Raw genomic sequence first — 21309 nt, forward strand, 5'->3', positions numbered from 1 at the left:
TTGAGTATCAATGTCTTTTTACTTTGGTTCATCTTCATTTGCTTCATCTTGAACCATCCTTGTGTGCTTTAGGTGTTCTATTTGGTTTCTACCATTTACTTTTCATTTTAATTGAGTATTTGTTTTTTTTGTTCAGTTCATTCTCTTGATTCTTGAGTTTATTTTGATTTTAAGATCCATATGTTTTGTCTAGAGTCATGTTTAGTCCATATATGTCATTAATTCCTTGTTTAGCTTTTAATTTTCTTTGAATTTGTTGGTGATGTGTTGCTGAATTTTTTTTCAGATTTGAGTGCAGTTTTTAATCCTTAAAAATTAACACTCTCTTGTCTCTTTGAGCCTTGGAAATGAACCTTCACATCTAGATAACCTTAGTTCACTAGTGCAGAATTGGATTTTTACCTCGCCTTATAGGCCTCGGTTGGCCAGGAACCGAAGCCTATAATGGCACGGTGGCAATTTTGCAATTATTGGCAACTTTTATGCCTCGGTTCCCCTACAACCCGAAGCCAAAACCAGTGATAGGCCTCGGTTGTAAAAAACCCGAAGCCAAAAGCCCTGTTAGGCCTCGGTTAAGAAGGCCCGAAGCCAAAAAGGATGCCCAAAATTTCAAAAATGCCATTCTCGTTTTGACTTATAGGCCTCGGTTGTGAAAAACCCGAAGGCAAAAGGGGGTATATGCCTCGGTTCTAAATTGAACCGAGGCCATAATGTTTAATTAGGGCTCAAAACTGCAGCCCCTTTCTTCCTCGCGCGTGCAGCTCCTCCATTTCTCTCTACAGGAGCAAAACCAGCGGCAGCAACAACCAGAACAGCCGTCGCGGAGCTGCGCGAGGTAGACGGACCCAAACCCGCCGTCGCCGATTTTCTGCTTGGGGTCGAAGTTGTGGGTAGCAGCAGCGAGGTCGTCGTAGGAGAAGACCGGGGGCAGTAGACTGGCAGAGCGGTGGAGGCGGAGGAAGAGCGTGGTGGGGTCTTGCTGCGTGGCGGCGGAGGAGGCCTTTGATCTGGCGGAGCGGAGGATGGCGGTGGCTACTGAGATGAGGAGAAGCAGGGAGGTGATGGCGATGACGGTGCTGAAAAGGGCCATTTTGTTCGGTTTGAATTTGCAAATCCATGGTGGGGCGAGGGTGGATTGGGAGCGGTAGCCGAAGCAGAGGAACGGTTTGTTCTGGGAGAAGGAGTTGAAGCCGCAGGTGCTGTTGTTGGCGCGGCAGATGGTGGAATTAGTGAAGTAGGGAGAGTATGGAGAAGGAGAGGTTGTTGATGGAGATGAAAGAATGGGGGCTGGAACAGGTTATGTGGAAGGAGGGGTGGCCACAGCCTGGTGTGGAGGAGAAAGGGAAAGGAGGGTGAGAGGAGAACGGAGGACACGGGTTTGTGTTATTGGAAGAGCATGTTTGAGTGTTGCAGGGTCTGAAGAGGGAGAGGAAGAGGAAAATGATGACGATGGAGGATTTCGAATTTTTAAAAAAAAAAAAAAATAGCTCATATGGCCTCGGGTGGCACAGAAAACCGAGGCCAAAAGGTGGGCTCTATGGCCTCGGGTTCGTCTGAACCGAGGCAGAAGGGCATTCTATGGCTTTGGGCCTTAACCGAGGCCGAAAGCTGTGCTCTTTTGGCCTCACCCCAATATGCTTCGGTTCGCGAACCGGTACAGAATATGATAAACAACCGCTGCCAAAGGCCCTTCCTGCACTGGTGGTTATCTTAATGTCCAATGGGAATTTTCCTTGTGCTTGCTTAAAATCACCATAAACCACACTAAATTTCCTTTCAATTAATTGTGCTTTGGTGCTTTTTCATTTCTGTTTTTGAGTTCAGATTGCTATTTAGATCTTAGCAATGTCTTAGAGTCAATTTCCATTGTGTTTCATTGTGTTTCATGATCTTCTTTTGATTCCTTTAAGTTTCCTTCTCCTTTGTGCTTTTTGTTTACATTAAAATGCAAATGATCAAGCATAGTGTGGTGGTGATTCTGTTTTGTGGTGGAAACTAGCTGCTGTAAGAGCTATAAAAAGAAAGAAAAAGAGCACAAAAAGAATACAAGCAAGTGCCAAAAAGAATCAAAAGAAAAGATCAAAAGAAAATGGCAAAAGAAGTACACTAGAATCACTACCATCACTTGAGTTTGAGAGCATTATTTTGTTGCATTTTACTGTTGTTCCAGTTTTTGTCTGACTGCACACTGTTTGTATTTGATTTATCATAAAAAAATTGGCCGGTGCAAATCCAAATCTAATTTTTGCCTCTTTTAGCTAAGACATAGACGAAAAATTGAAAAAAATAATCATTGAAAAATGTTGAGAAATGAAAAAATGAAAAATATCTGAAGCAGAGGCCTGAATTCACGTTTTTGGACTGGCAGTGAGTGAAAAATCAAATTTCAGTGCAGTTTTCTAGCTTATTTTGGTTGTTTTTCATCCATTCTAGTGCCATTCATTAGGTAATTCATTTGAGTGCTTATCTTGTTTCTTTACCTTATTTCTAGTTTGTCATTTCTTTAGTGATCCTTTGAGTTTGTCATGGCATTATTCACTTTTGGTTTAGCAATTATAATTTTGTGATTTTCTTGCTTTATTTCTTGACCTCTTTTGGTTTGGTTTCTATATTTGGTGCATACTTCTTTTTGGAGGTGATCTAATTTTCCTAAGGTAGCATCCTAGGAGGTGGAGTACCTAGTCCCGAAAGAGAATCCTCTTTGGTGAGATCAAGAGGAAGTGCAAGAGTGAAACACTTGTGAGGACCAAGCCAAGAAGACAAAGCCAAGAAGACCTTTTACATTTTGTGCACTTTGATTGTATTCAAATTGAGTTGTAAAATTGTAATGCTTTCCTTCTTGTGTTCATGGCCTAGTTAGGTGTCTTGGGGGAGTCTTAGGTACTCAATCCCATCTCTTAACTAGAACCTCTTCTATACATTAGTGAAACGCTTTTAGTAGTGAAGTTTGAAGGTTCCAAGTGCCTTTTACTTCTACCAAAACTTAGGCCGCATATAGCTTATAATCTTTCTTGTTTTTAATTTTCTTATTTGATAGTTTAGTGTGTGTCAACTTAGTCTTTGAATTAATTTCATTTAAGAAGTTTTGTACAAAAGTTTCAAGTTCCCTTGGCTAGGAAAGACTTGGTATGTAAGCACTCCAAGTGATTCACCTCTCTTTCCTTGAGGAGAACTAAAAGCTTTTGCTATCTACTTCTTCTTTGAAATTTTCTTTTAAAGACCAAAGTCTTCTAAAATCTTAAAAAAAAAAATGTCTCAACCTCCTTCTCAATGTATGAATGCTTCAAATGAAGAAGAAATAAGTTTGAAACAAATTGCCTTTGATTTGAGAGCACTACTACGTTGGAAGGAAGATGAAATAATTGCAAGGGAAAGGGAAAAACAAGAAAGAGATAGGTTTCATCAACTTTTAGATGAAGAGAGGAGGGGAACAAGAAATATGGAAAGGTTGCATGAGAGGATGAGTAATAGGAGTCAACATTTGTACTCCCACACTCCAACACTAGTCACACACTATGAAGAAGATAGTAGACTAGTTGACAACTTCTATCAACCTCCTCCTCCTCTAAGAAGAGAAAGAAGAGAGCCTAGGGAACCAAGAGCCATTAGAATAGACCTTCCTCACTTTTATGGGAAAGATGATGTTGAAGCTTATCTTGATTGGGAAATGAAGGTTGAGCAACTCTTTGCTTGCCATCAAATAAGTGAGGAGAGGAAAGTACCCTTAGCTACCCTTAGCTTCCAGGGCAATGCTATGTATTGGTGGACTGCCCTCGAAAGAGATAGGAGAATCAATCAAAGTCCCGAGGTCAAATATTGGAATGACCTCAAAGGAGCCCTTAGGAGAAGACATATTCCCTCCTATTATCATAGAGAGCTAAAGGATAAGCTCCAAAGACTCCATCAAAATAAAATGAAAGTGGAAGAATATAGACAAAAGATGGAGTTATATATGATGAGGGCTGGGATTAGGGAGTCCGAGGATACCACCATTGCAAGGTTTCTTAGTGGTTTAAGTCTTGAGATAAGAGATAGAGTATAATTGTTGCCCTACCAAGACTTAAATGATTTGGTTCAACTTTGCATAAAGGTAGAGCAACAAATTCTAAGGAAAAATTTTCGAAATGACTACTCTAACTCTTATACCAAGAAAGAATTCAAGAGGGAGGGTAAACAAGTCAAAGAGGAACCCTCCAAAAGTTTCAAGGAAAAGGAGAAACCAAGGGAAGGCACATCTTCACACACTCGCACTAGTGAAATCAAATGTTTCAAGTGTCTTGGTAGAGGTCATGTTGCATCTCAATGCCCCACCAAAAAGACCATGATCTTAAGGGGTGTTGACCACTATAGTAGCCAAGATGAGCAAGAAAGTGAGAGTGAGACTTCTAGTGAGGAGTCTAATGATGAGGCTAAGGAAATTGCCTATCCTTGTGAAGGAGACCTTCTAATGATTAGAAGACTTCTTAGCAACCAACCCATTCCAAAAGAGCCAACACAAAGAGAGAACATCTTTCATACAAGATGTAAAATTTTAGAAAACACTTGTTCTCTCATTGTTGATAGTGGTTCATGTTGCAATTGTTGTAGTACAAGGTTGGTTGATAAGTTGGCTTTGACTATCATTCCCCATCCAAAACCTTACAAATTGCATTGGCTTAATGAAAGTGGGGATTTGACAGTCCAACATCAAGTGAAGGTCAAGTTATCCATAGGGAAATATGAAGATAGTGTGCTATGTGATGTGGTACCTATGGAAGCTTGCCATGTTTTATTGGGAAGACCTTGGCAATTTGACAAGAAAACCATGCATAATGGTCTTACCAATGAAATCACTATCACTCACAAGGATAGAAAATTTGTCTTGCATCCTTTATCACCATCCCAAGTGGTAGAGGATCAAACCCAAATGAGAAAGAAGTTGGAAAAGGAGAGAAAAGAGGATAAAAAAAAAGTCCTCCCTCTCTCCCAAAAAAAGTAACTAAAGATGAATCTGAGGTGGGAGAGATTGGTGTTCCTTCTCCCAAGGTCATTCAACATGAGAACATTTTGACTATAAAATCTTTGAACCAAGTTCTCAATGATGAACAACCTTCATGCCTCTTGTTGTGTAAAGGAACACTCACATGTACTGCCACAACTCTTGAACGTAAGAATCTACCTCCTAAAATTGAAAATCTTTTGAAAGAGTTTGAGGATATATTCCCTAAGGAAGGGCCTATTGGGCTTCCTCCCTTTAGAGGAATTGAACATCAAATAGATTTAGTGCCTGGGGCTAGTCTACCAAATAGACCACAAATCCTCAAGAAACAAAGGAGGTAGAGTCTCAAGTCCAAGAGTTGTTGGAGAAGGGTTGGGTTCAAAAGAGCCTTAGCTCTTGTGCTGTGCCTGTTTTGTTAGTACCTAAAAAGGATGGGAAATGAAGAATGTGCTGTGATTGTAGAGCCATAAATAACATCACCATTAAATATAGGCATCCAATCCCTAGGCTTGATGACATGCTTGATGAGTTGCATGGGTCCCTCATGTTTTCTAAAATTGATCTAAAGAGTGGTTATCACCAAATAAGAATCAAAGAAGGTGATGAGTGGAAAACCGCTTTTAAGACCAAATTTGGACTATATGAGTGGTTAGTGATGCCCTTTGGGCTTACTAATGCACCTAGCACATTCATGAGGCTAATGAACCATGTCCTTAGAGAGTGCATAGGAAAGTTTGTGGTTGTCTATTTTGATGATATCTTGATTTATAGCAAGAGCTTGCATGAGCACATAGACCATTTGAGGTCTGTCCTTACCATCCTTAGGGTAAATAGTTTGTTTGCTAATAAAGAGAAATGTACCTTCTGTGTAGATAGTGTAGTTTTCTTAGGTTTTGTTGTGAACAAAAATGGGGTCCATGTTGACCCTACAAAAATAAAGGCCATCCAAGAATGGCCTACTCCTAAAAATGTTGGAGAGGTTAGGAGCTTCCATGGTTTGGCAAGCTTTTATAGGAGATTTATTCCTAACTTCTCTACTTTGGCTTCACCCCTCAATGAACTTGTCAAGAAAGATGTATCTTTTAATTGGGGTGAAAAACAAGAGTCTGCTTTTCAACAACTCAAGGAAAATCTCACCAATGCACCCATTCTAGCTTTACCAAACTTTTCAAAAACCTTTGAGCTAGAGTGTGATGCATCCAGTGTAGGAATAGGTGTTGTGTTGTTGCAAGGAGGGCACCCAATTGCTTATTTCAGTGAAAAACTTCATGGTGCCTCCCTCAACTATCCCACCTATGATAAGGAATTGTACGCCTTAGTTAGGGCCCTTCAAACTTGGGAACACTACCTTGTGTCCAAAGAGTTTGTCATTCATAGTGACCATGAGTCGCTAAAATATTTGAAGGGCCAACATAAGCTGAATAAAAGACATGCTAAGTGGATGGAATTCTTGGAACAATTTCCTTATGTGATAAAGTACAAGAAGGGCAAAAGTAATGTGGTGGCTGATGCCTTGTCTAGAAGGCACACCTTGTTTTCAAAATTGGGAGCCCAAATTCTTGGATTTGATCACATTCCAGAAATTTATAATCAAGATTCTGAGTTTTCCTCTACTTATGCTGAATGTATGGAAAAACCTCAAGGAGGTTTCTATGTGAATGAGGGGTATTTGTTTAAAGAAGGAAAAATTTGTATTCCCCAATGTTCACAAAGAAAACTCCTTGTTCAAGAAACACATGAAGGGGGATGAATGGGTCATTTTAGGGTAGAAAAAACCCTAGGTCTTTTAAAAGAGAAATTCTTTTGGCCCCATATGAGGAAAGATGTCCAAAGGCATTGTAATAGATGTATTTCATGCTTACAATCTAAGTCTAAAATAATGCCTCATGGATTATACACCCCCTTGCCTGTTGCTTCAGCCCCTTGGGAAGATATAAGTATGGATTTTGTCTTAGGACTCCCAAGAACACAAAGGGGTTTTGATTCCATTTTTGTGGTGGTAGATCGTTTTAGCAAAATGACACACTTTATACCCTGCCACAAAGTGGATGATGCTAGCAACATATCTAGGCTTTTCTTTAGAGATGTGGTCAAGCTTCATGGTATACCTCGCACCATAGTTTCTGATAGAGACACCAAGTTCCTTAGCCACTTTTGGAAAACACTTTGGTCAAGGTTAGGAACTAAGCTTAATTTCTCTACTTCATGTCACTCACAAACTGATGGGCAAACTGAAGTTGTTAATAGGTCTCTGTCTACTATGTTAAGGGCAATTTTGAAAGGGAACCACAAATCTTGGGATGAATGCCTTCCCCATATTGAGTTTGCCTACAATAGAGTAGTTCATAGGACTACTAAAATCTCTCCATTTGAAGCAGTTTATGGCTTTAATCCTCTCACTCCCATGGACTTGCTACCACTTCCTACATCTTTTGATTTTATTCATAAAGAAGGGGTGGCAAAATCTGATTTTGTTAAGAAAATGCATGAAAAGATTAAAAGCCAAATCCAGCAACAAACAGAGAGGTATGCTAAGTACAACAATAAGGGGAAGAGGGAAATGATTTTTGAAGAAGGGGATTGGGTGTGGCTACACCTTAGAAAAGATAGATTTCCTAAGCAAAGGAAGTCTAAACTTAGTCCTCGAGGTGATGGTCCCTTTAAAGTGTTGAAAAGAGTAAATGATAATGCGTATAGGCTAGAGTTGCCTGAAGGCTATGATGTGCATGCCACCTTTAATGTTGCTGACTTAATACCTTTTGCAGGTGGTACAGATGCTGAGGCAGAGACTACAGATTTGAGGACAAATCCTTCTCAAGAGGGAGGGGATGATGAGAAGCCTCGAGCCAAGGGACCTACAACAAGAGCCATGGCTAGGAGAATACAAGAGGAATGGGCCTTAAATGCGCATACAAGGCCCAAGATGAACTTCACATTGGCCAAGGAAGATGTGAAGACCTAGCCTAGGACATTTTGTTTGTAAATACTAGATTAGGATTTTATTTTGGGCTTTGTATTTTGGGCCCAGTAGAATAGGATTTTCTTTGGGCCATGTATTGGGCCTTAGAGGAAATTAGGCTTTAGAAGTAATTTTGGACCAAAAAGGGGAATTGGGCCAAATGGGCCAAGAGTAGTGTGTCTACTCTAGAAAAGCCTAGAAGCTTCTCAAACTTGCTCTCCAAGGATGAGAGTTAGCTTCCCATGGCAAGACAAGTGTGACTTGCTGATGAGTTCAAATTTTTGCCCTCATTTAATATTTAAATTTGGGGATTTAATTGAATTTTCTGTGCTTAAAGATTGATTTAATTAGGATTTGTGATTATTGGATTTATTGAGTAAGTTTGGTAAAAGTGGCATAAAAATTGATTTTAGTTGCATAAAATATTATTGGATATTTTAACGTTTGTTAATGCAGCTGGAATTTATTTTTGGTCGATTAATAATGTGATTTTGAAATATTCAAAGTTACAAAATAAGTCCAAAATCAAGAAATTCTGAAAAAGAATAAATCAGGAGCTAAATGCACCCCCAGTTTTCATTTGCACACTCCTCCCTCAAGTGGACCACACAAACCTGTTCTGCACCCCCAGTTTTCACTAAGTTGCACCCCTCCTACCACTTAAACTCCACTAAACTAGATCATGCCATGTGGCAATCCCCACCTCTTAGAATTAGCCAACCAGAACAAGCCACGTGTCATAATCCTACCCTCACCAAATTAACCAATCAGATTCTGCCACGTCATCACCTTCATCTCCCAAAACCCTAACCCTAATTCTCTCCTCTTCTTCCACCCTCCACGGCAGCCGCCGCCGCCAACCTCGCCGACCACCACGCCGCTGCAGCAGTGCCGCCACTGTTCCGTCACCACCGTCCCTGCACTTCGCCGGAATCTGCACCGTGACAGGACCACCATCTTCTTCCTCGCGCACAACCATGGCGGCGCCACCACCATCTCCATCTTTTCCGCAGCGCACGCGAACCAGAACAGCGCGCAGCTTCTCGCCGCAGTTCCGTCACCACTGCACCAGCAGCGTTCAGCCACGACCTCCGCACCAGATCTGTTAGCCACCGTGAGTCCCGCTGCCGCCATCGCGCAAGCTCCATTCCAGCCATGGCAGACGCACCGTCGAACCATCTCCAAAACAGCAACAACCTCCGCGAGCACACTGCCAGCGCGAACAACGCGCATCTCCTTCTTCCTTGTTCAATCACCACCGCAAAACACCATCACTGCACCAGATCGGAGAAGAAGAGTTCGCCGGAAAACGGAGCAGCCGCCGTCACGAGGGAGGGAGAAGAGTGTGAGAGAGAACCCCTAGTTCTGGAGAGAGACGCGCCACGTGTCAGGCTGCTATTGGACAGTCAAACTGGTCAACTGGTCAACTCTGGTCAACTGGTCAAAGTCAGCAGTCAAATTCTGGTCAATTTTGCAAAAATGCTTAAATAAGAGGGACAAAATTGGAAATTGGACAGAAATTGAGTTGTTAATTAATTAAATAAAAATAAAAGATTTTAGCAACTGACAGATAAAGCCCAAAGTCCAGTGGAAGCCTATATAAAGAGACTTAAGGGAGCAGAAGAGGGGAACTGACAAATTTTACAGCTGACAGCTTAGACACTTAGAACTCTTTGGTTTTGGCAGATACAGTCTCCACCACATCTCTCATTCTCTTCTTTTATTTTCTTTCTTTCATATCATCATGTATTCCATCAAAGCCATGGAGGGCTAAGCTTTAAGGGTTGATTCCACTGTAATTTCTTAAATGGATTCTGAGGTTAGATGAATTTATATGTTTTGTTATTTTGATTATTGTTGTGGTTTTTGTTTATCTATGTCCTTTGCTTCTTAATCGAATAGAGAATAATGATTTTAAATCTACATGCATGCTAATCATATGAGTTAAGAGGTTTTTAAATAAAATTGAGACTTTACTTTGATTTTGTTTAGAAACTTTCATTTGATTAAATAAGTTTTTGCCAATAATTGAGACTTTAATTTGATTAGAGGTAATTACTTTAACTAAAATTAGTCAAGACTTTACTTTGATTAATTAAGTTTTCTATTTGGTAAAGAAACAAAGGAATAGACATGATTAGGCATAGTAAAATTAATTGAGACTGTACTTTGATTGAATTTACTATGGACAATCTAACAATTCTCACTTTTAATTGAGACTGTACTTTGATTAAAAGTGAGGATGCCAACAAATGAATTGAGTCTTTACATTGATTGATTTGTAAATCAACAACAATAATTAATTTAACAATAATCTCTAGATAACCAATGAAGAATCTTATTTAGAAAAAGCAGTGGAATTGACCTATTTACTATTACTGTGTTTACAATCTTCCGTGTCATTTTCTTTGCATAACAAAACCTCCCCTATTTTTATAGTTGTTAGTTTTAAATTGCATTTTTGAGAATCAAATATTTGAGATCAATTCCGTATTCGTTGTGAGACGACTCAGGGTTATCTTAACCCTAACTATTTTCTTCACTACAAACTGGCAATACTGAAGTTGCTAAAGTAGTGGTAATTTGATCGCCTAACGACAGCGATATCAAATTTGGCGCCGTTGCCAGGGAATACGGTTAGTATTTCTTTTATTTTGATTCTGTTTTTATTTATTTATTTTATTTTATTTTATTTTATTTTATTTTTTATTTTTATTTTATTTTATTTTTTTTATTTTATTTTTTATTTATTTTACGCATATACGTTTGATATAGTTTGTTATTTTGTAGTATCTAGTTTTCTGTTAATATATTCCAAGCAAATTTCTATTTTTGTTTTGATTAAGAATTTCTTTTAAGAAATTTTTTTGAGACTAGTTTGGAAAACTCTGTCTAGGAAAGACTTGGTATTTAAGTTGTCCATTGTGACGCACCTCTCTTTCCTGGGAGTAGACCCAACGACATCTTAACTCATTTCTTTCTTGAAATCTTTCTCCAAAACAAGAATAGGAAGAAAAAAAAAGAAAAAAAAACACACAGGGAAACACTTTCAGGTGGACTGCATAGTGCATGACTCGGGCCAATCCGGGTCAATTTTATCAACTTGATTCAGATCTTGAAAGGAACTTGCGTAAATCACGTAGGAGACTTGAACTCAGGTGTTCTACTGAAGGAGCACCATCATCATCTGAACCTACCACTGAAAGTGTACCACTAGAATCACCTCCGGTGATTAACATATCTTCTAATCCATCACCTGAACCAGAAATTCAAGAAGATAGAATGGAAGAAAGAACAATAAGAGAGTTGGCTTCACCGGATGCAGCAATTACACAAAACATGTGCATCCAATATCCAGATGGAGAATGTGAGCTTAAGTCTGGGTTAATCCATCTTTTACCCAAATTCCATGGATTAGCAGGAGAAGACCCGTACCATCATTTGAAGGAATTTCATGTTGTTTGTTCATCCATGAGACCTACAACAGTGACAGAGGAACATAGCTTAAGGCTTTTCCATTCTCATTGCAAGATGCCGCTAAGAATTGGTTATACTGCCTTCCGCCAGGATCCATCAATACCTGGGAGACTCTGAAAAGATTATTTCTGGAAAAGTTTTTTCCAGCATCTAGAGTTGCTGCTATTCGCAAAGATATTTATGGGATAAGGCAACAAGAAAGAGAAAGTCTTCACGAGTATTGGGAGAGATTCAAAAAGTTGTGTGCTTCCTGTCCTCATCACCAAATAAACGAGCATCTCCTCATTCAATACTTTTATGAGGGATTGAGTATCATGGATAGACAAATGATAGATGCTGCAAGTGGAGGGTCATTGGTGGACAAAACGCCAACAAATGCAAGACAATTGATTGAAACTATGGCGTCGAACCATCAACAATTTTCCACAAGGAGTAATTCTATAACTCTATTGAAGGGAACCCATGGAGTAGAAGCTTCATATGTTGCAGATCACAAGAAATTAGAAGGGAAGTTGGATGACTTAGCAGCCATGGTAAGGACCTTGACAGACTTACAGAAAAAGCCTATCCCTTCTACTTTATGTGGAATTTGTGCTTCTACTAATCATCCTACAGAGGCTTGTTCTATGTTAAAAGAGACAGGGACGTTAGACAATGAACAACCTCAGGCATATGCTGCAAACATCTATGGCAATAATAGACCACCTCGGCAGCAATACAACCATGATTTGTCCTCCAACAAGTACAACCCAGATTGGAAGGAATATCCCAGCCAGAAATGGGGAAATCAACAGCCTCAACACCAACAAGTCTATGTTCCACCTCAACAGAGGCAACAACCACAACCAACTGCAACCTCTGGTGATTCAAACATGGAGGCAATGATGAAAATGATGGCTGACATGATGAAGGGACAAATCAATGAGTTGAAACAGACGATGGAAGCAACCAATCAAAATTTACAGAACCAGATTGGACAAATGGCAAATGAGTTAAATCAGATGAAGTCTCAACAAGGCTCGAGCAATTTGCCTGCACAAACTGTAATCAACCCGAGAAATGTAAGTGCTATTACTTTAAGATCGGGTAAGCAAATACAAGGTCTTGGGGATGCCCAAGAAGATGAAGATAAGGACAATGAAGTTGTACCTAATGATGAAAGAGGAAGATCAGATGAAGCAACACAAGCAACATCTGAGATGCTTGCACCCAGTGATAACTCCAGGTTGGTATCCCCTAATACTTCCTCTGAAAATCCTACTCCTTATTCTCCTCCTCCTCCCTATCCAAACCGTTTGAAACCAAAAACTAAAAAGATGGAGGAGTTAGACAAAGAAATCCTGAATACCTTCAAGAAAGTGGAGATAAATATTCCTTTGTTGGATGTTGTGAGACAAATTCCTAAATACGCCAAGTTTCTCAAAGAATTATGCACACATAAAAGGCGTATTATGGACAAAGAGGTAGTGAACATGGGAAGAAACGTCTCTAGCTTAATTAAGAAGCCTGCAGTCAGAATGCCGCAAAAGTGTAAGGATCCAGGTATGTTTTCTGTTCCTTGCATTATAGGAAGTACTAAGTTTGACAATGCTATGTTAGATTTAGGAGCTTCCATTAATGTAATGCCTTTATCTGTTTTTACTTCACTTCATCTTGGACCTCTTAAGTCTACTGGTGTGGTCATTCAGTTGGCCAACCGTAGCACAGTTAACCCTGCAGGTGTGCTAGAAGATGTGCTTGTCCGTGTGGACAAGTTAATTTTTCCTGCAGATTTCTACATCTTGGACATGAAGGATGATGAAGGAATGAGTTCAACCACAATTATCTTGGGAAGACCATTCATGATGACAGCACGTACCAAGATAGACGTGCATGCAGGATCCTTGACTATGGAGATAGGAGATGAGAAGGTGCAGTTCAACGTGCTAGAAGCCATGAAGCACCCAATTGAAGACCATTCTTTGTTTTGTATTGATTTATTGAGTAATGTAGTGAACAATTATGCTTTTGGACTTTTGGACGTTTTATCTGGTTTTTCTTCTTCTTTGGATTTTTCTCTTTCGAATATTTCGGGCTCAATTTTAGACGAAAGAGAAAATTATAAAACAGGTGATGTTGAGGACGCGGTGTCACTATTTGATACCTCTGTGGCGTCCAAGTGTGATGCTGAGGTGGCTGAAATTACCTTAGGCAATAAAATGTTGCCATCTGTGGAACAGCCACCCACTTTGGAGTTGAAACCTTTACCATCTCATTTGAAATATGTTTATCTTGAAAGGGATGGGAAACTCCCTGTTATTATATCTGCCTTGCTTACTAACGAGCAGGAACAAAAGCTATTGCAGGTTATCAAAGATCACAAGCGAGCAATAGGCTGGACTTTGGCAGATATTCCTGGTATTAGTCCTTCTTTCTGCATGCACAGAATACTCTTGGAGGAGGATGCTAAGCCAGTGAGGCAACCTCAGAGGAGACTGAATCCTCAGCTGATGGAGGTTGTGAAGAAAGAAGTCACCAAGTTGCTACAAGCAGGTATTATATATCCCATTTCTGACAGCACTTGGGTGAGTAATGTACATGTGGTCCCCAAGAAATCTGGGATCACCGTGGTCAAGAGTGAGAAGAACGAGTTGATTCCTACTCGTATTCAGAATAGCTGGAGGGTCTGTATTGATTATAGAAGACTAAACCAGGCCACCAGGAAGGACCACTTCCCTTTACCATTCATGGACCAGATGTTAGATCGATTGGCAGGTAAGTCTCATTACTGTTTTCTTGATGGATTCTCTGGGTATTTTCAGATTTGTATTGCCCCAGAGGATCAACATAAGACTACTTTTACTTGTCCATTCGGTACATATGCTTATAGAAAAATGCCATTTGGCCTTTGCAATGCTCCTGGAACATTCCAACGATGTATGATGAGTATTTTTACAGATTTGTTGGAGCATTGTATTGAGGTTTTTATGGATGATTTTAGTGTATATGGTTCATCTTTTGATCATTGCTTGTCTAATCTTGCTAGAGTCTTGGAGAGATGTGAAGAAACTAACCTTGTTCTAAATTTTGAAAAATGTCATTTTATGGTGGAACAAGGTATAGTTTTAGGTCACGTTGTTTCCAAGAATGGTATATCTTTAGATCCTGCTAAAATTGATATTATTGCACAATTGCCTTACCCCTCTTCTGTGAAAGAGGTTCGATCTTTTCTTGGACATGCAGGATTTTACAGGAGGGTTATCAAGGACTTCAGCAAGATAGCCAACCCTCTCTCCAACCTGTTGCAAAAGGATATAGTATTTGACTTTGGAGAGAGGTGCAAAGATGCATTTGATACATTGAAAAAGGCGCTTACCACCACTCCTATCATCCAGCCACCTGACTGGACATTACCGTTCGAGTTGATGTGTGATGCATCAAACTTTGCAGTAGGAGCGGTGCTTGCACAAAAAGATGGGAAGCTATCACATGTGATATATTATGCTTCCAGAACATTGGATACAACGCAGGCCAACTACACCACGACTGAGAAGGAATTATTGGCGGTTGTGTTTGCCTTGGACAAATTCAGACCGTATATACTTGGTTCCAAGGTAATTGTTTATACTGATCATGCAGCATTAAAATTCCTTCTGAAGAAAGCAGATTCAAAACCAAGGTTGATCAGATGGATGCTACTGCTCCAAGAGTTTGACATTGAGATTCTAGACAGAAGTGGAGCACATAACTTAGTAGCCGATCATCTTAGCAGGATTGAAAATGGAGAAGATAACATTCCTATTAAGGATGACTTTCCTGATGAAGTCCTCCTAGCATTGACTGCTGTGAAAGGTATGTTTCCTGAACCTTGGTTTGCTGACATTGTTAATTATTTGGTTGTTTCTGTTATTCCTCCTTCCTTCTCCAAATATGAAAGAATCAAGCTAAAAAGTGAGGCAAAGTACTATATCTGGGAAAACCCAATCTTATGGCGCATTGGTAGTGACCAAGTCATAAGGAGGTGTGTTCCAGATATCGAGATACCTCATGTGCTTGAGTTCTGTCATTCGTCTCCTTTTGGTGGACATTATGGCACACAAAGAACAGGTAGGAAGGTGTTGGATTGTGGATTATATTGGCCTACCATTTTTAAAGATGCACAGAGGGTATATGAAAATTGTGAGCAGTGCCAAAGGGCAGCCAGATCCATTACAAGAAGGGATGAAATGCCTCAACAACCCATGCTTTATTGTGAGGTATTTGATATTTGGGGTATTGATTTTATGGGTCCTTTTCCTCCTTCTTTTGGGTTTTCTTATATTTTGCTTGCTGTAGACTATGTCTCCAAATGGGTGGAAGCCATAGCTACAAGGACTAATGATTCTCGAGTTGTTATGAGTTTTGTCAGGTCTAACATTTTTTGCAGATTTGGGATACCACGAGCCATCATCAGTGACCAGGGGACTCATTTCTGTAATAGGCTACTTGAGAACATGTTGAAGAAGTATGGGGTGACACATCGCATTGCTACACCATATCACCCCCAAACCAATGGACAAGCAGAGATCTCTAACAGAGAGATTAAAAAGATACTAGAGAAAGTAGTGAAGCCTAGTCGAAAGGATTGGGCCACAAGATTGGATGAAGCACTTTGGGCACACAGGACAGCCTACAAAACACCTATAGGCATGTCACCTTTCAGGGTGGTTTTTGGAAAGGCTTGTCATCTACCTGTGGAGATTGAACATCGGGCCTATTGGGCCGTGAAAGCATGCAACTTGGATTTGGAAGAAGCAGGAACTGAGCGAAAACTTCAGTTGCAAGAACTAGAGGAGATTAGGCTAGCAGCCTATGAAAATTCAAAGTTCTACAAAGAGAAAACCAAGAAGTTCCATGACCAAAAGCTTGTGGCTAGAAAGGATTTCAAGGTAGGCCAGAAGGTGTTACTATACAAATCCAAGCTTGGTCACATGAGTGGTAAGTTGCGTTCTACTTGGGAAGGACCATACATTGTTACAGAAGTCTTCCCTTATGGAGCAGTGGAGATCAAGGAAGAATCTTCAGCAAGAACTTTTAAAGTTAATGGGCATCGTCTTCGGATATTCAATGAAAATCAAGATATGCTGAATAAGACGATGGATGGGATGAACTTGACTTCTCCCTCATACCTTCCACCTTGAGGAGGTAAGTACACTTCATACTTTTTCTTTGCATTTTATACATATTGAATACATTGAGGACAATGCATGGATAAAGTGTGGGGGTGTGGGGAGATTTCCCCCTTTCTGTTTTTGTTTTCTATTTGTTTTGTTTTCTTTTTCAAATTTTGTTTTTGGTTTGTTTTTATAAAAAAAAATAAAACATATTGACATTGGATTTTTGGATTTGATTCACTAATTGGAACGATCATAATTCTGGGAAAATAAGAGTCATGTGCTATGAATGGATTATTTCTGTGAATTACTGATTGAGTTGATTTGAGAGTTTCTGGAATAAATCTTTTGTGAAAGAGTTTTTGACCTTGTGAGTTTTGAGCTTTATTGTAAGGATGAACTACTGTGTGTCATTCCTATTTTTCTTGTGTGATTTGCTCATGTCTTGTTGGTACTCAAATGTTTAGCTTGATTCTGTTGTTTTGCATCTTAGGTGGACATGCATGATTTGATATGACTGAGGCATTTCTTGTTTTTAGCTACTTGGCCAAATAAGCTAACCATAACATTGATCCATTGGTAGCCCCTTGAGCTTAAACCTCTTTTTCTTATTTTGAGCATACTGTTAAACCTTAAAAAGAAAAAGACCATTTTTTTCCTTACCTTAGGGAGAAAGAAGGAGCTAGTGGATTATGTTGAGATTGGTTGAGGAATAAAGTGTGGGGGTGAGTATTTCCCCCACAAAGTTGTAAAAATGGCAAAAAGGAAAATAATTGTTGATGACAGAGTGTGAAATGAAAAATGATTGCTGTCTGAAAAAGAGAAACAAAGGATTAAAAAAAAAAAAAAAAAAAAGAAGAAGAAGTAAAGATTGTTTTTGAAACTGTGCTCCATAACTCTTTCTTCCTTACTATTTCAAAAACACACAAATCCTAAAGTTTTTCCTACCTTTGCCTTGGCCTCATTATAACCTGTTAAAAGTCCTCATGATTTTTGAATGCATGTTTTCTGAAAGCTGTGAATATTAGAGTCTTGCTAAGCATTGAGAGTATTTACTTGCATGGGTATTTTGAGTGAAAACACAAGCCAAAACACTTGAGCGAATCTTGGTGAGAAAATATACATTTGACTTGAGTGTTTCTCTTTCATATTTGATTATCTTGTAAACTCAAAAGATTAACTCATGTGTGAAAAACAGAATTTTATCCATTTGTTTGTGCATGACAACATGTTTTCTAGAAGATTGATCTGTTTCCATTGGTATTCATTTCTTTAATCCACTGAAAATATGGAATAAAAGACCTCAGAAAAAGTTTTGAAATTGTTCAATTTTGCCCAGGAGTGCAAAAGGATAAGTGTGGGTGTGTGATGAGTTCAAATTTTTGCCCTCATTTAATATTTAAATTTGGGGATTTAATTGAATTTTCTGTGCTTAAAGATTGATTTAATTAGGATTTGTGATTATTGGATTTATTGAGTAAGTTTGGTAAAAGTGGCATAAAAATTGATTTTAGTTGCATAAAATATTATTGGATATTTTAACGTTTGTTAATGCAGCTGGAATTTATTTTTGGTCGATTAATAATGTGATTTTGAAATATTCAAAGTTACAAAATAAGTCCAAAATCAAGAAATTCTGAAAAAGAATAAATCAGGAGCTAAATGCACCCCCAGTTTTCATTTGCACACTCCTCCCTCAAGTGGACCACAAAAACCTGTTCTGCACCCCCAGTTTTCACTAAGTTGCACCCCTCCTACCACTTAAACTCCACTAAACCAGATCATGCCATGTGGCAATCCCCACCTCTTAGAATTAGCCAACCAGAACAAGCCACGTGTCATAATCCTACCCTCACCAAATTAACCAATCAGATTCTGCCACGTCATCACCTTCATCTCCCAAAACCCTAACCCTAATTCTCTCCTCTTCTTCCACCCTCCACGGCAGCCGCCGCCGCCAACCTCGCCGACCACCACGCCGCTGCAGCAGTGCCGCCACTGTTCCGTCACCACCGTCCCTGCACTTCGCCGGAATCTGCACCGTGACAGGACCACCATCTTCTTCCTCGCGCACAACCATGGCGGCGCCACCACCATCTCCATCTTTTCCGCAGCGCACGCGAACCAGAACAGCGCGCAGCTTCTCGCCGCAGTTCCGTCACCACTGCACCAGCAGCGTTCAGCCACGACCTCCGCACCAGATCTGTTAGCCACCGTGAGTCCCGCTGCCGCCATCGCGCAAGCTCCATTCCAGCCATGGCAGACGCACCGTCGAACCATCTCCAAAACAGCAACAACCTCCGCGAGCACACTGCCAGCGCGAACAACGCGCATCTCCTTCTTCCTTGTTCAATCACCACCGCAAAACACCATCACTGCACCAGATCGGAGAAGAAGAGTTCGCCGGAAAACGGAGCAGCCGCCGTCACGAGGGAGGGAGAAGAGTGTGAGAGAGAACCCCTAGTTCTGGAGAGAGACGCGCCACGTGTCAGGCTGCTATTGGACAGTCAAACTGGTCAACTGGTCAACTCTGGTCAACTGGTCAAAGTCAGCAGTCAAATTCTGGTCAATTTTGTAAAAGTGCTTAAATAAGAGGGACAGAATTGGAAATTGGACAGAAATTGAGTTGTTAATTAATTAAATAAAAATAAAAGATTTTAGCAACTGACAGATAAAGCCCAAAGTCCAGTGGAAGCCTATATAAAGAGACTTAAGGGAGCAGAAGAGGGGAACTGACAAATTTTACAGCTGACAGCTTAGACACTTAGAACTCTTTGGTTTTGGCAGATACAGTCTCCACCACATCTCTCATTCTCTTCTTTTATTTTCTTTCTTTCATATCATCATGTATTCCATCAAAGCCATGGAGGGCTAAGCTTTAAGGGTTGATTCCACTGTAATTTCTTAAATGGATTCTGAGGTTAGATGAATTTATATGTTTTGTTATTTTGATTATTGTTGTGGTTTTTGTTTATCTATGTCCTTTGTTTCTTAATCGAATAGAGAATAATGATTTTAAATCTACATGCATGCTAATCATATGAGTTAAGAGGTTTTTAAATAAAATTGAGACTTTACTTTGATTTTGTTTAGAAACTTTCATTTGATTAAATAAGTTTTTGCCAATAATTGAGACTTTAATTTGATTAGAGGTAATTACTTTAACTAAAATTAGTCAAGACTTTACTTTGATTAATTAAGTTTTCTATTTGGTAAAGAAACAAAGGAATAGACATGATTAGGCATAGTAAAATTAATTGAGACTGTACTTTGATTGAATTTACTATGGACAATCTAACAATTCTCACTTTTAATTGAGACTGTACTTTGATTAAAAGTGAGGATGCCAACAAATGAATTGAGTCTTTACATTGATTGATTTGTAAATCAACAACAATAATTAATTTAACAATAATCTCTAGATAACCAATGAAGAATCTTATTTAGAAAAAGCAGTGGAATTGACCTATTTACTATTACTGTGTTTACAATCTTCCGTGTCATTTTCTTTGCATAACAAAACCTCCCCTATTTTTATAGTTGTTAGTTTTAAATTGCATTTTTGAGAATCAAATATTTGAGATCAATTCCGTATTCGTTGTGAGACGACTCAGGGTTATCTTAACCCTAACTATTTTCTTCACTACAAACTGGCAATACTGAAGTTGCTAAAGTAGTGGTAATTTGATCACCTAACGACAGCGATATCACTTGCTTAGGTGGCAAGTCACACCTCCCACATGCTCCTTTTTGGCTCCAAAATTCAACTTTCTAGACTCCTTTTTCCCTCCACTTTTTGGAGACCCCTTGGTCTCATTTTAGCCTATAAATAGAAGGCTTAGGAGATGTATTTTTCAGCTTGAAATTGAGTAATGAATTGCTGCCCAAATTTGTGCACAAATCTCTTTTGAGCTCACCTTAGAGTAAACTCTTCTCTAGTTTACTCTAGTCTTCTTCCTTAGGAGTTGGCCTCACCTCTCTTAAGAATCCTTTCACCTACACCAAACCAAACACCTTAAGCTTCTTTCCTTCATGCTTCCGCATCCAACACCATCCATGGAGCCTCCATTCTTCATGCAAGCTTCAATGGAGACAAGAAGAAGCCATCAACTGGCCACAACCAACACACTCACACCGGCAACACTCATCAACCCGAGCTCAACTCAAGGGTTCTTTGTGTTCATCCGCCATACCGAGCTCAACTCGAAGGATTAAATTTCGAGCTCAACTCGAGGAATGCCATGTGCTTAACCCCTATCCCGAGCTCAACTCAAGGGATACATTCCGAGCTCAACTCAAGGAACACTAGCAAACCCGCGTTTGAAGCATCACCAAAAGCCTTGTAGATCACGCCTACTGAGACAGCAACCCAAAGTCACAACAACAAAATTGCTTGTTGGGGCACACGTACTACCAAGCACTGCCCACTTCCAGACCGCTTGGCGGGGGGATGCGTACCTCCAGGTGCATAGCGCCTCAAGAAATACCTTTGTTGTAGTTATTGCTTGGCGGGAATACCCACGCCGCCAGGCGCACAAGCACCAGCACCCACTGTTTTGGCATCTATCGCCTTGCAAGAAGCTCCTTGTCGCTAGGAGCCACAAGTGAAGGTTATCCTCTGTAACACTGCTATCATCTGTAACACGTCTGTAACCCATACAGTCGCCAGGCGCCACACCAGTACTTGTTCAGTACTAGTTCTGGTTTGGACTCAGGCACTAGTTATTGACATGCTTACTCAGCTAGCTGCTCCATCAGATCCA

Source organism: Vigna unguiculata, chromosome 4, assembly GCF_037176805.1.
Source record: "Vigna unguiculata cultivar grain cowpea cultivar isolate G323 ecotype 2 chromosome 4, ASM3717680v1, whole genome shotgun sequence".
NCBI lineage: Eukaryota > Viridiplantae > Streptophyta > Magnoliopsida > Fabales > Fabaceae > Vigna > Vigna unguiculata.